Consider the following 16,729-nt stretch of genomic DNA (forward strand, 5'->3'; position numbering starts at 1 on the left):
CTTTGCACTAAAAAAAAAGTCAGGTAAATCTCCGAAGCCCAAGCCGCAGATTCAAAATAAAATACAGCGAGATAAAAAGGGGGCGGGTGAGAGGGAGTGGAGAAGATGTGCGTGAAGTAGGATTGGGGGCGATTTCGGAAACTCCGGCAAGCCCCTTGCTCTCCCTTAGCACATGCCTCAATTGTACAGGGATCGCGAGAGGGTAATGAATAAATGGTTCGGATCATATTTGCCTCCGGAGACTATAAACTGTGCTGCTCTCCTCCCCCCCCCACCACCCCGAGCGCGCTCCCTTCTCACACCCAGCACCGCAACCAACAAGAAAATCCTGTCTCGCCCTCCCCGCCCCCCACCCCGCCGCTCCAAACCATGGAAAAAAAGGCCAGCGAGTAGCAGCAGCAGCAATGGCGTGGAAGAAGTGGGGGGAAAGAGATTAGATTTCGCTTCTCTCTCATCAATTTTCTGTTTAATGTCACTGGTCTCCATTGTGGGAGAGAGAGGCACGTCATCCGGCCATAAATTTGAGATTATAGAGCCTCCAGCTCCGTCTTGGTGCCCTAATTGAATGGATTTACTCCACACGGGCAAGTAGGAGGGGAGGGGGACCTCGGAGTGGGAGCAGAAGACTCGCGACTAAATGCCAAATTCGTAATAATAATAACAACAGCAACTGCAGCAGCAGCAGCCAGAGAGAGGACTGTGCCGTCGCCGTAAAAAGCAAATCCTCAAACGCCTTGGCGGCGGTGTGGGGGAAAAAAAAGAGATCTGTGATCTTGCGCGCACACATGCAAAAACCATCTCCAGTTTCCGCTTTCTAGAGACAGAGAAAGAAAGGAGCTCCGGGGAAAGGAGAGAGGGGGGGAAAATCACCTGTATTCTAATATTGGCGTTTTCCAGTCCACGACTTGGATATCTCCAGTGGGCCCCCCCCTTTTTTACAGTGAAGTGGATTTTTTTTGTTTGTTTGTTCCTGCGGTTTGTTAAACAGAACTTTGACCCAGGAAAGCAGCGATCTGTAAGTAATTGTTTTGTCTCGATTTGTTCTCATTGTTTGTATTTGTGAAGTTTCTCTCGCCCCCCCCTCTTTTTATTATTTTTAACGCGTTCTCTTCTTCTGCTTTCCTTCTCATTAACTGCCGCATGAATGGAGATTTAATTCCAAAGCGGGAGGGGGGGAGGGAGGAGAGGGAAATGTCGCCTTCTGCCTCCCCCACCACATGGCAAAAACATTCCAACTCGCCCAGCCCTTGCCTGCCACTTTTGTACATCTCTCTTTCTCCCCCATCTTGTAACTCAAGAAGCTCCTTGCAGATTTCTCCTTCAAAACCTCCGCGCGCGCATACCCAGCCGAAACCCCCCTCAAAAGGAAAACACTTCATTCATATATGAAAAATATATATATATCACAATGTCCCTCCCTCCAAAATGCAATTTTGCTCTGTATTTACTTTGGCGCTGTAAAGGAACTTTATTCACTGAGGAAGAGTGTACAATTTATTGCCCCCAAGTTACGGTTTTGTGTTTAAATATTGGGGGGGGGGTTTACACACACACACACACCTCCACTTAAAATGCCCGCACCCACAAAAAAAGAGGTACAGGGCTTCGCACATCCTTTTAGAAAAACCGAGTTGGTTCCCCGTAGCGGTATCACCTCGCTTCTCTCTTAATAATTTTGAAATCGGGCTGCTAGGAGATAGCCCACACCGTTTTGCAAGGTTGCGTGGAAATGGACATTTCTTCGCCTCTTTTGTTAACTTTGTAAACAATAAAACAGTCTGAGCTACAAAGACTTGGCTTAGAACAAAATCCGCGGCGCCTCCACGTAGTTGCAGGCAGGAAGTAGAACCCCCTTCCAAACGTTGGCCGCGACTCGCAGGCAATGTTTTAAAGATAGCCTTTGAATCGAAACGCAAATCGCCCTTCTTCTCCCCCTTCTTTGTATAATCAAAACCCCGATTTAAAGTTGCTTGCAAAAGCATTTTTTAAAAAATAAAAAACCCCACCTCGCTTCCCAATTGCCACACTCCCAAGTACCGGACTTTTTCTTTACGCCCGTTTTTAAGCTTGGCTCCCTGCGATCTGCTTTGTTCAGGCCTCGCTTTTGTTTCCCGCTCGAAGAGTAAGAAACTGAGCAATAATCCGATGCATGTTTATTCACAAGTAATGTCGATAAGACTTACTCCCTCGTCCGGGTGCGGGCCTTAGCACCCCCCCATAGGCAGCACCGGGGCGCTTACTCCCGAGTAAACATGTGCAGGGTTGCGCCGTGAAAAGAAATCTGAGAAATCTAGTGCCTTGGACAAAAAAGGCTTGCTCAGAGACCCAGGAGTTTCTGCACGAAGAAAAGCATTAACTTTCTGTTTTTCTGAAGAGGCCAAAAAGGATGTAGATGTGCATCTGTGTTATATTTTAAAGTCCCTTGTTTCTTTTATTTTCTCTTCCTCAAATCAAATTATCGATGTCTTTGCAAATTCGGTATAGAAAGTATATTTGTGCTAGTAAAGAGATAGATTTATTTAACGATTTTTAATTAAAGGGATTGACTTTTCTGTTAACAAAAGAGGTAGTGAAAGGACGGGTTGGCAAGGCGGCGGCAGCTGGAGGGGGCGGCGGCGGCAACTGTGCTTTAGGAAGGAGGCCTCGGACCCGGACAGCCTTTTTTTGCAACTCCCCGGCGTTCTCTTCTCCCCATTCCCAGGCCTCTTTTGCTAGATCCTTTTCAGATTTCCTTGCCGGTCGGAATTTTGTTGTGAAAACGTTGTTTCCTTGCCTCTTTCTGGTGCGCTCATATATTGTGGCGCTTATTCCTCTATTAATGGGTGAAACTCATCCACTGCTAGGAAAAACGGAGGGGAAACGCTGGTTGCTACTGTCTATTTTGTTCCATCGACCAGGGATCCCGTAGGCACCTTTCTCCTTAACTCTCCCATTTCTTTATTTTTTAATTAAACCGTGAAAAGGGGCTATTTGGAAGGGGGGAGAGGGAGCATTTGCCTCTGCGCACAGTTTGCTAGCAATCACCGAGTATGATCTCTTTTTGATCAAGCAGGGAGAGATCGCACACACTTAAGAGGGGCGCTTTTCAAAGGGGGGGGCTGGGATCCAATCGCGAAACCGCACCGATCCTAGGGAGAGAGCGATCGGCGTTGGCGAGGGGGACGAGTTTGTAGAAACCCAGGCCTCCTGCTGTTGCTGCTCCTCCCGGCCCTCCTTCCTCCCCAACATACATACGGCTCTTTTTGTTTTGCCTTTGTTTTTGCTCCTCGGAGGAATCGGAACCCAGGAAGGTGAGCAGAAGACGGCTTCCCCAACCAACCAAACCCAGGGTAAAAGAGGGCGCGGGTCAGCGCGGGAAGAAAGCAAAGAGGTCGCGAAGATGGCCGGCCGGCGACTCGCTTCCGAGCCAGCCGAGCGCAGCAGCTTCGTCTCCCGCCGAGGCCGCTGCTCCCCTGCGAGCCGGAGCTTCTTCCCTCGCTGGCTAAGACGAAGGAGGCGCTGCGGCTCTTCGCTTGCCTGTTTCCGAGGGGAAAATAGTCCAGTGTAAAAATACAAAAAAATTAAATTAACTTCTGCGTTCTAGCCGACGGCCGGGCGCACAGCTCCGGCGCCTGGATCTTGAGACCGAGGAGGCTACGGAGGCGGAAGAGATTCCTCCGATCCTTTTCTACCTTTGTGTGGAAGCCGAAGTTGGAGAGCGGAAGATCCTTTCGCCCCACGATCTCTCTCTCTCTCTCTCACCCTCCCTCGCGATGGCAGAGGCGCGGGAAAAGGGTTTGTTTAGTCTGTCGATCCCGGAGAGGCAGCACAAAGGCAGCTTGGGACGCAATGGTCTTCCCTGCCTCCTTTTTTCTCCGTTTCTAGGGTAGACGAGTGGGGGGATCTCTTTTTCTCTCTCTCTCTTTCTTTCCTTAACCCCTCTTGCCGCCCCTTTGCAACAGGAAACTGGAAGCTCCGTTTGGGGAGCAGGGGGAGGAGGTTTGGGGGAAATGGAGAAATTTAAAGCGGGGGGGGGGGGAGAACCTCCATTAAGGAGAGATCGTATTGTTCCCTCTCTGATTTCGGAAGGGAGGCAGAGAGAGAGAATAAGAGAATCTTGGAAGGACTTAAGACTTTCTCCCCACAACCACCACCTAATGTTCAGCGTAGAATGACCAGTCTCTTCCTTTGCCCCATTTTTGGACAGAAAAATAAAATAAAAAGAGGTGTATAAAACGATGGCGTCTTCTGTCCTGCATTGAGGAGGAGAATGTAAGAATTATCTGCCCCGAACACTGGACTGAATCTAGTTCCGCTGGAATATTGTACAGACGATATTTTATTCATGGATTATCTCGGGTCTAAAGGGAGGAGGGTGGACCCCAGATTCTCGCCCGCTTGTTTTTCGGCAGGGAGAATGGATGTAGAAGCGGAGGAGCCGGCTGCAGCTACGATATGATGCATGCCGTTTTGAAAGAGAAGAAACGCACGAACTTAAAAAAGAAAAGGTCCCCCCATGAGGTTTACGTGGTACAATTTAACAACGTGGTAACAATGGTTGTGTTCATGGTGGGCGAGAGGGGGCTGCTAGTACCAAATGGGGAATGGAAGCGCGTGGAAACGGGCGATGCAATCAAAGGCAGGGAAAATGGCATGAGGAAAAAAATTAATTCCTGTAGCTTCTCTTAGAAACTATTGATCTTTAATAGGAAAAAAAATAGGACCAATGCGTGGGGCTTCGGCGAAGTTGCTGTGCGCGCCCCCCCCCGTTTTTTTTTTTGTGTGTGTGTGTGTGCGCGCGCGCGCGCCTTTCTTTCGCACTCACACAAGAGAGTTTCAGTGACTTTTAGTCTTTCACCAGCAATCCGGTGCAAACCCTCGCCGCTGTTTTTTATTAGAGAGCCGTGAAGTTAAGAGTGTTAAAAGTTGCTTGGGGTGGAAAGGCTAGTGGGGACTTGAGGAGTGGGGAGTTGAGGAATAAAAACAGGGATGTGATGTCAGCCAGTCTCTTGGATGGCTTCCTTCTGCTTCTTCTGGGCATGGCGTTTCAAATGCTCCCCTTACGTGTTTTGGGTTCTAGAAGACCCTGCTTAGTATGTGTGTGTGTAAAAAAAGCCTCTGCAGGAGGAGCCCCTCCCTCCCATCCCTGTATTCCCCCCCCCCCTCAAACCCAGTTAGTTTGCATTGATTCTTAACGAGCCCACGGTGCAGAGGGAGAGGGAAGGTGCGCAGCGGACACTTCTCCCTCGCTCTCTCCCGCACTGGAAGCCGCCTCCCGCACCTCTCCCTCCTTTCTGGGGGGTGGGGAGAGCCTTGAGTTGCTCCCTTCTCCTATCGCAGAAGACCATTCCAGGAGAGGAGACAGCTCCCCCCCTCTTTTTTAAAATGAAGAAAGACGATAAAAGGGGTCCCTTCTGAAAAGGGGTTCTTGGATGCTCTAAGATTTGGAGACGGGGGAGGTGACCGGGTTTTTACGTGGTCTTCGTTCCTGCCTGCCTTGGAGGTAGGAGCTCCCTGGCTGGGAAAGCTAAAGTGACTGTCTTTCTGACACACACACACACAGAGAGAGAGAGAGAGAGAGACCAGGGCCTTCACTTTACACAACAATAAAAGTAGTTAAGCATCCAGCACCATCACGGGAACAAGGCAGAGGGAGGGAGAAATGGACAGAAAGGATTGGACACCCCCGCACTCCACCCCAGCAATGCATTCTGTCCAGTGGAGCCTACCTTAGGAATCACTTGCTGCTCCCCCCCTTTCTTTGTGTGGATGTGGGTGGGTGTCTGCGTGGGGAGGGCGTTCCCTCCCTCCCTCCACGCTCCCATTTGCCTGACCCCCCCCAATCCGGCTGGGCCCCCTTCAGCCAATGGGGGCCCTAATGACCGCTTTAAAAAAAGCTTTGCAAATCCGCTCCTTGGGTGTGTGCTGCTGCTGCAGCAGCGGCTATTATCTAAGTTGCGCCTTTTTACGCAGCTGCTCATACATCCTGGCACTAATTATGTGTTTATCAAAACAGGCACCCTTATGACATGTCACAACATGTTTGCTGGGGAAACGGTCTCTCTCATCTCCCCACCCCCACCCCAAATAACTCTTCTTCCCTTGCCCAAATACTTGCTGGGATTAGGTTGCCTTGACTCTAAAGAAGGGGCAGTGGATGACATTCGAGGAACCTTTATTTCTGCATCTGCAGGTAGCTTTGAGAGGTGGGGGCTGGGTCCTCTGTGTGTGTTTCTGTGTCTTCGTGATCTCTCATCACCAAAGTCCCCAAACCCTCAACTTGATCCAGAAAGCGTTGAGGGGAAGTTATAGATGCTCGATGGCTGGTTGGTTTAGTTCTTAAAATAACAGGCACGCACAGCCCACAACTCGCCTCTTGCCTCCGAAGGTTTGTCCCAAATCTGGACTACTTTTTCCACCCGCAGCTCAAGTTCTATACCTCCCTCTTTCTTAACCAAAAATAAAAAGGTGGGGGTGGGTGGGTGGGAATTGTATCCCACCGATCGATCGGTGCTGTATATCTGCCTATCAATCTGGCTCCAGAATGGAAAGAGAGATTTGGCTACGCCTGGGATCGTTTATTAAACTCGCTTTAATTTAACCCAGATGGGCGGGTTCCTTGATAACCTCACACAACAAACACAGTGAATTATACTTCCAGTGTGTGAACACACTAGGATATATTTAGCTACAAATTACAACTCTGCATTTAACAGGGCTTTAGCTCAAGGTTTGGGGGTCCGGAACACCGACTTGCCCCCACCCTTTCCCTTTTTTAAAATCCCTTGTTTGGGGATGATCCAGCAGAGAACGTTTTCTTTTGGGGGGGGGGAGTCTACGCCAGGTTGGCCTCTTCCATCACACCGTCCACAATTTCTTTTTAAAGGTAAACTACGCTTTCCCTTATGACTTGTACAGTTCATTGGGATTTGAGGAGAGGGTGCAGGGCCCAGCCACCCTCTGTATGGACTGGATGCATGTAAATAGTGTGTGTGTGTAATATATGTGCACTAAGATTCTTGGTGGGTTATAAATGCTCATTAGCTCTGAGCAAAGTAGGACCCCTTATTTGTTAGAAATCACTTCTTGCTGTGTGCAAAGAGCCCTCGCTCACACGTAAGCACACACACACACACACACACACACACACAACCTGCCTTTGGAAGCAGCAGAGACGTCTCTTTTGAGATTAAAAATGTGTTGTAAGCTCCGTGCAATATCGGTCTGTCTGCCACTATAAACTTTATCTATTTAGATTTATTTGATTAACAAATTTGTCAGTTTTCCTTTGTATATGCATAGAGAACCAGGGCTAGTGGGGGATCTCCCTGCCTAGTGCAGAAAACATCTTGTGTTGGCCTGGGGAAGGGTGTGTGTGTGTGTGTGTGTGTAAATAGATAGATAGTAGATAGATAGATAGATAGATAGATAGATAGAATGTTGGAGTGGGAGGGGGAGGAGAGGAATTTGACCATTTGCTTTCTTGTCCAGGTTTGATCGAAAGGGGGGGGGGAAGGGAGTAGATCTATTTGGATTCCGCCTCTATCTCTTTCTCTCTCCCCCCCCCATCCCCACTTCTCCTGGCTGATTGGACTGTCCAGATCATTGATATTTCTACTCGCTCCTGCCGAATTTGCTTCAATGCACACTCCCCCCCCAGATCTACGCCTTTTTCATTTCCCTGACTACTCTTTGTAGTCCCCATGAATAATGCAAGCTCCTAAATTCTCCCAGCTTCAACAAACATACATACAGTATTTAATAATAATAATAATAATAATAATAATAATAATAATAATAATAATAGGTCTATCTTAGCGGGGCAGGGGATGAGGATTCTCAAAGAATCTGAATTCTTTCCGAGCTCTGGATTCAGAAAACCTGGAAGACTTGGGAGATGTGTTGTCTTGACTTTCCCGCTTTCCTGATCCTGGTCCAGCTCACTTTGAAGGGACTATTTCTGAGAGATGGAGGAAGACGACCCAGGGCCAAAATCTCCAGCCTATGTTAGTGTCCTGTATTAAGGAAAGGGGTCAGTTTTGGAGAGGGCTGGGTGACCTTGCTGTGGATCCCTGACCACGAAACTGCAGCGCTCATTCGCTTGCAAGTCTCTTTAAGCGACTGAGGCTTTCCGAGGCCGGTCAGCAGGCTGGTGCTCTTCGGAGGAGCTGCAGCCCGGTTCTGGAGTGGGGAGGGGGTTGCGCCCATCTTGGATGACTTGGGAGCCCCCCTTTCCAGACAGCGGGGAAAGCGAGGGGCGGAATGAACCAAGGCAGCAACGCACTGCGAGCGGCGCTCCTGGAAAGTAGGCATCCTCTGGTGGAAGAAACCAGAAGGAAAGCCCGGGCACAGCAACGCAGGAGTTGCTTTTGTGGGTGTCACTGGAGGTGTTTGGTTCGCTTGTTTGTTTTGGAAAGGAAGAGGGGGAAGATGCAAGATGTCTCTTCCCCTCCAATAGTCCATGGAGCAATTTTGGAATAAAGGAGCAAACATTTCAAAAAGGGGGAGCATCCTTCAGAAGGGAGAACAGGGTTCCCCTCCAAGATATTTCACAAACATAAGGGAGATATATATATATTCATTTCTAGGGAATGAATGAATATGAATGTGTGTGTGTGAGTGTATACACACCCACACACCCTAGAAACCGTGTGTCCAGTACACAAGCCCCAGTCTGTCCTTTCCCCTCTTGAAGATGTTCTAGGCCTAACCTTTAGCAGAGAATCCCCTGAACTGGGTCAGAGAGAGATCCGTGTACAAGCCTAAAAGGTTTGTTTATTTTTATGCTTTTTAACTGACCCCCATACCACCCAAAAGACTAGATCGTGTGTTTATATATATATTATTTTAAAACATTAATGCAGGCGCAGCGCAAACAGAGCGCCCCATAAACTGGGTTTTCCCTCCTCTCGCCTTTGTCCTTGTTAGATAAGGGGAAGAGGGCAGGTTTTCAAGAATCAGTTCAGTGGGACAAGAGATGCGGCGGAGCTGGGGGGAAAGAAAAGGGAAGCTCTGGGCATCGAAAACGATGGCCGAAGGAGCCTGACGCCCCTATCCGAGGGGGGGCTCCCCTTCCTTGGAAGGAGCACATCTGGGTTTTAACCAGGAAACCTCCGTGAACAGGCGACATAAGCCAGTTGAGCCGAAGCACTCAGACTGAGCCGAGCCAGGTTGGACGGGGGAGCTCAGAAAATAGCTAGTTTTGGAGGCAGATGCGGAGAGACTTAGACCGCGCGACCAAGGTGTCTCTTATTCTCCTTCCCCTCCCCCGGAAAGCCAACCCCCCCCGTGTCTCTGTCCCCGAAGGGTTTGGATTTGCGTGTGGTTTTGTCTCGCTTTTTAATCCTACAGTAGTCTGTTTTTTAGCATGTAAAATAAAACAGGGCATGTTCGCGCGGGGCTGTTGGCAGCCAAAACGCAGCACGTGCTCGGCCTCCCCTCCACCCGGGGACACGTGTATCTGTGTGTGTGGGGGGATCGCGGGCTAGCTCATTGGCTTTAAGGAGATCCGGGCTGCCCCCTCGAACAAATCGAGGTGGGCTGCCTGGGAGCCCACCGGAGGGATACTTTTTTTCCAGAGGAACCCGGGAACGAGCTGCTGCAATGCTTCCCCTTCCTTTCTTTACGCAGAGATCAATTGGATGTACTCCGTGTACGTTCAGGATCGTACCGTGTCATTCATTCATTCATTCATTCATTCATTTGTTCGTTTCTCCCTCCCTCCCTCTCTCTCTAATCCACCAACCTCTCCAAACCCAGAAAACTGGAGCCCGTTTTTAAAAGTTTGTTAAATGTACGGAGTGGGTAGGTCCCCCCCCCCCGCGCGCACCCTCCTCCGCGCCGCTTCCTCCCGGTTTCCAATGAGCGTTTTGTGCGCGAGAAGAATTAAGAGTAATTCTTCCTAGCCAAGAAATTGTTTCTAATTTGCTCGTTGACCAAATAGCACATGGAACAATGAACCGGGCCCAAACAATTGCATTAGGCAAGGCACCCAACATACAATTACCCAAATGCAAAGATTTGCGTCTCCCAGCCCTTATTAGGCAATTATTTAGCGTGCTGAGTTAATCCATAATTTTATTTGACATACTGGGGTGGGGGTGGGGGTGGTCCCCCGTCCTTCCTTCCTTCCTTCCTTCCTTCCTTCCTTCTCTCTTTTCCAGATGGAAAGATATTAAACTGCAATATTTTAACACATTTCCCCAGAGTGTGAAGGTTAGATGAGGTCTGAGAATTTAAAATGATTGCATATTCATTTGGACATGAAAAGGAGATGTTTTCGTGTTGGTTACCTTGAGGAAAAAAGAAAGGTGCGGGGGCGAGGGGGGGATTAGCTGCCATTTCTTCCAATGCCAGCTTGTTTGAATACTGAACTTAATGTGAAGATTTGTCTCTCAGCGCGTTATAACAGAGGAAAAGACGCTAACGGGCTGCACAACAAACGTTTTACCTACCAAATAAAAACATAAAAAATGAGAAGGGTATTGTGAGCTTAGATCGCAAGTTAGTTATGTGGAACAGCTTAATAATTATGATAATAACAGGCCCACGGTGTTCTTTGAAGGGAGGAAGTGGGTGGCAGGTCCCTGCCCCGAGGAAATTGCATTGTGCGTTTTGACAGCGGGGAGACAATTGCGGAGGGAAGACGCAAAGGGAGAGGAGAGGAGAACAATGTCCTTTTTAATTTTTTTTTATTTTGTAAGGCCACCTCTTTATTTCGCCAAGGCAAAAAGCCACGAAATTGTGAGCAAACTGCCGAGTTCTCCAGAAGTCTTCATCCGGGTGGATGGCAAACATTAAAAAAGACAAGGGCACCACTCGCGACAAGGTGGCAGAGACCTGGGCTAACGGGGAAGGAAGCCCACTGGAGTCTGCTGCATCTGGTCCAAGTCTCCATGCAGTTCGTAGTCTGGGCTTTAGAAGTGGGAATCAGAATTCTCTCCCGAGTAGCTGGTGAAGGATCGGAGCGAGATAGCTTTAAACCGGACTGAAAAGAGAGTCGAGCTGCCTACGGGAAAGTGGCTTCTGCTAGAGCCCGATCCTAAATATGTCAGGGTTGTGTGTGTGTGTGTGTGTGTGTGAGAGAGAGAGAGAGAGAGAGAGAGAGAGATTTCCCTGAGGGCTGAAGAGCCGCGCTGGACACGCATCCTGCTCTGTATCTGCTTGACCCCCTCCCTCAATACTTCGATTTCATTGATTCGCAGACAGAACACGACACCGAGATTTGCGAGGCCTTGTGCCAGTTCTGCTTTAAACGCGATTCCTTGACAAGGCACTTTCTCTCTCTCTCTCTCTCTCTCTCTATAAGAGAGAACGAAACTGACCAGGATCTTGCTGATCACCAAACCAGAGTTCTAGCAATTGCTTTCGAGAGAGGAGAGGAGAGAGAGGGAGACAGTTTGGCTTTTAAATCTGGCCTTGAGAGATGAACCAAATCTTCTTAATGTGTCCCGAGATAAACGAGCTTAATTCTCTGCATGAGACTGGCTATATTAACGGAGTCCCAAGCGCGGCTTAATGGCAGCAGCGGCAGACCAAGCCTGCGCGAGGCTTACTTGCGAGTAAACGCCCACCGAACCCAATCCGGATTACTGCTGTGGAGGAGCAGTGAGGGTCGCCAGGGGACCCTGATCGATCCTGGATCGATTTATCCCACTCACTTCAGCTTCTAAACACCCATTATCATTTTTTTAAAGGTAAAAGAGAGAGAGAGTAAAAAAGAGGAAAGGTGAGCGTGACGGTTAAGCGGGTGCTTTGGACGAATTTACAAATATATATATATATTTGGGGGGTGCCAGGCGATCTTTCTGAAGCCCACTCTAAATATTTATTTCTCCTTCCATTATCTTCGCTCTCTTATGGAGGAAGTCTGAGAGAGATACCGAAGCTTTGCTCCTGTTAAATTAAAAACATTTGTTACCCCTGGACAGATTTTTAAAAATGGGGAGGGGGGAGAGAAGCTGTAACTTCTGCTGACAGTGTACTTGCGGCCCATCTAAAAGCTAAATGGAGTTTCCTCCTTTCTCTTCTACCTCCTCTCCTCTCTCCCCCCCCCACCTCCATTCCCTTAGTGGAGAATACAAAACTATCTCTAAAAAATCTCTCTCTCTCTCTCTCTCTCTCTCTCTCTCTCTCTCTCTCTCTCTCTTACTTTGTGTAAGTGAGCAGGCAGAGTACGAGTGAACTGGTAATTTGCCAGCAGACCTCTGGTTTATACACTAGTCCTGTCTAAAGTTATTTGCTGTAACAACTGTTTTGAAACAATAAAAGAAAAACAAAAAAAAAAAAATCAGAAGTGAACAGAAGGAAGGGACGGGGGGGGAGAGACTGGGGAGGGGGAGTACGCGGTGCAGATATGGAAGCCAAAATAAGAATCTTGGACATCCGTTTCATATTATTATTATTATTTCTTTAAAAAAAATCTGGAACTGTGGATTGAAGGGGGGTGGTTCTTTCCCCCTGACCCAGCAAGTCCTAAGGTTGTCCTGATCAGAATCCTAGAATGGTCAAATAAAAAAAAGAACAAGGAAAACAACAACAGAGAAGCTTCAGGATGTGATTCAGGATTTAGATCGAGACAAGTTGGGTCAGATTCGTTTCTGGTCAGCTTCGCTTATGGGCGCTTCTGTTTCTCGACTCCATTCCCCTCGCTGATCTCTCTCTCTCTCTCTCTCTCTCAATTTGTTAATCTCTTTTTTTAAAAATTGAAATTATTTAAGGGGGTGGAACACACACATACACACAGTTTCTTGCTATATTATCGGCTCTGGAAATATATTCGCCTTAAAAACAGAACCAACACCACAAAAACACCAAACAAAATCCCGTAGACGCGCACACAAAAACCATCTTTGCTAAGCCTGTTTTGTCAAGATTCTGCACCCCCGTGGCCTGAGCCGAGTGACAAAACGCAGCGCCTTCGGGTCCTCGCCTTCGCCTTGGGGCTGGGAAGGAAAGTGTCAATCAAAGGACGCTTCAATGACCAGGGACAATCCCCTTTGCTGGACTGGCCTTCTTCAAGAGCAATCAGTCACTTTGCATTAATTACCCTTCCACCCATTCCCCACTGCAGGGCAACCGCTGCTTTCTCGGAGACCTGGCGCATTCATTACAAAACACCACCTGAAAGAGTGGTCAGCAGCCCGCCCCCTCCTCTAACCTCGTCTCTACACCCCCCCTGCAAGCCCCCCCAAAGAATAGTTAAAAAGGGGAGGGGGGTAGAAAGGCCTTAGAACTACTTCACGTCCCGCACTTCGAAGTTTTGCAGTCTCCCCCTTCTAATCCCCCCCCAAACCCCTGGAATTGCTGGGGGAGGGGGCAGTAGTCCCGCCCTTTGTTGTTGTTGTTACAGTCAGTAATCAACTGTTTTCCAAGTTTCCCGCCCAAAGGCCCTTCGGCTGCAATCCTCATAACCCGACTTACCTGGGAGTAAGCCCAATTGAATTCAACAGGACTTACTTCTGAGTAGACGTGATTAGGCTTGCGAATGCAATTTTGTGCAGAGTTGCAATCTTAACAGAGGTGGGACTTGCGCTTTTGAGCAAACTGCCCAGAATCGGGCCCCATACCCACCAGGTCATGCTTAAATCCAGAGAGTAAGCACGCATAGGATTGCGCGTAACGTTTGCTGTTTGCACGGTTCACACACACCCCTGCCCCCAACCATCCACATCAGCTTGGAAGTAAAGTTGTATATATTTCAAGGAGACTTTATTAAAGTGTGTTTTAGGATCGCCTTTTGCGCTCCTAAATATGATGACCTGGAAAAAGGATCCAGGAAGCCGGAATTTGCTTCCTCCCTGTAAACGCGCCCAGCTGCTTGTGCTAAATTCCCTTAATTTGAAATAACAACTCCAATATCAAACCAATCAGCCTTATCCTCCCCCGCAAAATGGGATCAAGGGGCGAAGTTTTTTTGTTCGGACGTTGCGCGTCGGGATAAAGCGTCTTAGTGGTCTGGCTGTAACGTTTGAACGTAGCCATATTTGCCTTTATCTTTGGACATCTGGAGAGGCGATACTAGCAGGCGGAGAGGAAACCTCGAGACCGCATTTCCCCTCTCATCTGTTTACGGATGCGGAGTTGAAAGCTCTCCTCTGGACCTTCAGACCAAGGCAGAAACCTGGGGGAACAGCGGAGAGTTCTCGCACAAAGGGTTTCCTCTCACGTTGCTGTTTAACGTCGGATCCACAAAGGTGGAGGTGGAAGGGTGGACGCGGAGCCCGTTTGACAAGGGAGCCACGGTTAAAAGGAGTTGGAAATTTAAGGGCAGACAGGAGGGATTCCCCAATGATGGGAATGCAGGAAAGGAAGAAGGGTTCTTAATGGGTGCCAAGCTGGATATACTATGGGGTGAAGGAGGAAGACGCTCCCACTGTCCCGAAGCTAAACTGGTCTAGATCTGGTCAGGATCTTGATGGGTGACCGCTCAGGGACCACATGTATACAGTCTTGGGTTCCATGACGGAAGAAAGGCGGAATACAAAACCGAGGAAAATATGTACAACTCAATCGCGTTTCTGTTTTTAAACCTACTTCCTTTCCTTCACTTGTATTTCAGAAGATGTAGGCTAATAATAATTTAGAGAGATAATGCGGAAGACACGTAGGCACGTTGCCTCTGTCCCCCAGTAGAAAAATCGTCATTCAAAAGTTTTCCGTGTTTCTTCTGTGCTGACCTGGATTTTCCTTAGGGCGAGTGGATATTTACAAAAATAAATCTGGACTCTCTACTTGCAGCTTAATGTAGACTGCTGAATGTATACCTTCATATAAGTTTCCCTGTCAAAATCCGGAGCCTACGGCTTTTTGTTAGAGAAACAGTCCATATATATATATATATTGGAAGGCAGGCACAATCGCACCTCTTGTGACACAGAGTGTTCCCCCCCCAACCCCACCCCACCCGCCTGTGTCCTGGCTAAAAGCCTGGCTTGATGGATGAGCAGAAAGAGGGGCAGATTGAAGAGATCGAGGACAACACACAATCGTTATTTTGTGCATGCGTGAGAGTCGTGTGTGTGTTTACTGGTGATTTTTTTTTAACTCTGGAGAATACCACTCCTCCAATTTCCACACTCCACTTCAAATCTGCATGCCCATTCCGTAGCTTCTCTTATTCTCCCGGACTCCAGATGAAGGTACCGTCTGAAAGTGCACTTGCGTGTCAGATCTTCCTTTTTCTTCCTCCCACTCGTCACTTTTTAAATCGGCGATTCAACACACTTGCTTTGTATTTGTCAAACCATTTCCTCTCCCCACCCCCTGGTCACAACACGCTCCTTTTCAAAACCCCATTCCCTCTTTAAAAAAAAACAAAAAAAAACAATAGTTTGCACGTTTGTGATTTCTTCTAGATACAATATTAAGATTCTCAGTAGAACTCTCTCAATCACTCTAAACACACATCGCCTGTGAAATCACCCAGGGCCTCTTGGGTTAAAAGTTTCTTTCCCTTTGGAGATTCTCTCTTCCTAAGCAATTTTGCGCGTGTTTTATTGGGAAGTCAGTCCCTCGCCGCTGCGTCCAAGGGGCCTTATCCTAGGAAGTGTCTTCCAAGTGGAAGCCTTCCTAGGCTTGTCCGCGTGGCTCGTGCTTACGGATCGACTCTTTCACAGTTTAATATAAATACAGCGTTAGGAGCAGAAATAGAAAACTTGGCAAGTAAGCACCCAAACAATCCGCGGGCTGGCAAGTTTGTTTCAATCGGTGCCCTTCCTAGATTTTAAACACGAGGCTACTTCGCTATAACCCCATCGTCACCACCGCGGTGAGAATTGCAAACACACACACACCCATTTGCCTGTATACAGGCGGGCGCACGCTTGCTCCTTCTCGGTAGCCTTAATTCAATTTGCCCCACCGGTTAATGAATAGCTCCATTGTAATCTAATATGATTTACGGGTTATTCTGATTTATTTTGCATTTTCCAAATCAATTACACTCCCTTTTAATTTTTTTAAAGAAACCCATCAGTATAAGGAAGAGAATCTTTGCGCCGCCACCGCACGGCAAGCGCGCGCGCCTGCCTTTCCACCTCGCTCGATCACTAGGGCGCGGGCATTTCTCCCGCTTAGCTTCGCTGCATATTCCGCTTTTGCAAAAAAATTAAAATCCCCGGAGGAATATCCCGAGGCACGCAGTTTGGCAAAATGGAGGGCGCGATGGCCCTGTTGGAAAACTGGGGGGAGATGTGGGAACCAGCTGCGTTTGCAAAGTGGGGAGCGGAGCCGGATCCGGACCCGTTTTCCCGGGGTATCCCGCCCATCCGGCTCTCCGTGTACGGGAAGGAGAAGCCTCGGCTCTGCCTTTCCTCCCCTGGAAACGCTAGAACTTCCCCGGCTGCTGTGCCCATTCTGCGCTGCTGCTGCTGCGACGGCGGGTGCTGCCGGGTCCCCCGGTCCCCATTCCTGCGCAGGGAGGCGAGGCTGCCCGTCCGCCCCGCGGTGCTTGAGCACCACCCTGCCTGGAATGAATGGCTTTGCTTTCAGACTCGCTAATAGTGACTCAGTCCGTTTCCCCTTTTCTTTGCTCCTTTTGATCCTCTCCACTCTTTGACCTTCTTTTGGCTCCAGGGACAGTCGGCTCGGCCTCGGGGGTGGGGGGGGGTGCCTGTGGGGGTGCGCTGGAAACAGTCCCCAGCTTATCTCCTTTCATCAAACCAGCCCCGGGCCCCCTGCAAACCGCGGGGCCAGTAATTGCTTTTTTCAGGCAGCCCAGTGCGGACTGGCGAGCAGCCAATCAGCGCCT

At 48.8% G+C, this 16,729-nt stretch overlaps 1 protein-coding gene and 1 long non-coding RNA gene across 2 annotated transcripts in view; one reads left to right on the plus strand and one right to left on the minus strand.

The window, feature by feature from the left end:
- The first annotated feature begins 368 nt into the window (after window positions 1–368).
- Window positions 369–16,729, plus strand: part of BAHCC1 (BAH domain and coiled-coil containing 1) — a 117,249-nt gene continuing 100,888 nt past the window's right edge. Inside the window, exon 1 of the mRNA XM_082212319.1 lies at window positions 369–1,015. The gene's annotated coding sequence lies outside the window, so the exon portion shown is untranslated. The remainder of the gene's footprint in view (window positions 1,016–16,729) is intronic.
- Window positions 3,895–5,813, minus strand: LOC309526743. Its single transcript, XR_014216901.1, has 2 exons — window positions 5,709–5,813; window positions 3,895–4,232 (listed from the first exon to the last, which is right to left on the minus strand). It is a non-coding gene; the product is annotated as an uncharacterized lncRNA (long non-coding RNA).

Source organism: Podarcis vaucheri (genome assembly GCF_965113315.1).
Source record: "Podarcis vaucheri genome assembly, chromosome: 2".
Classification (NCBI taxonomy): domain Eukaryota; kingdom Metazoa; phylum Chordata; class Lepidosauria; order Squamata; family Lacertidae; genus Podarcis; species Podarcis vaucheri.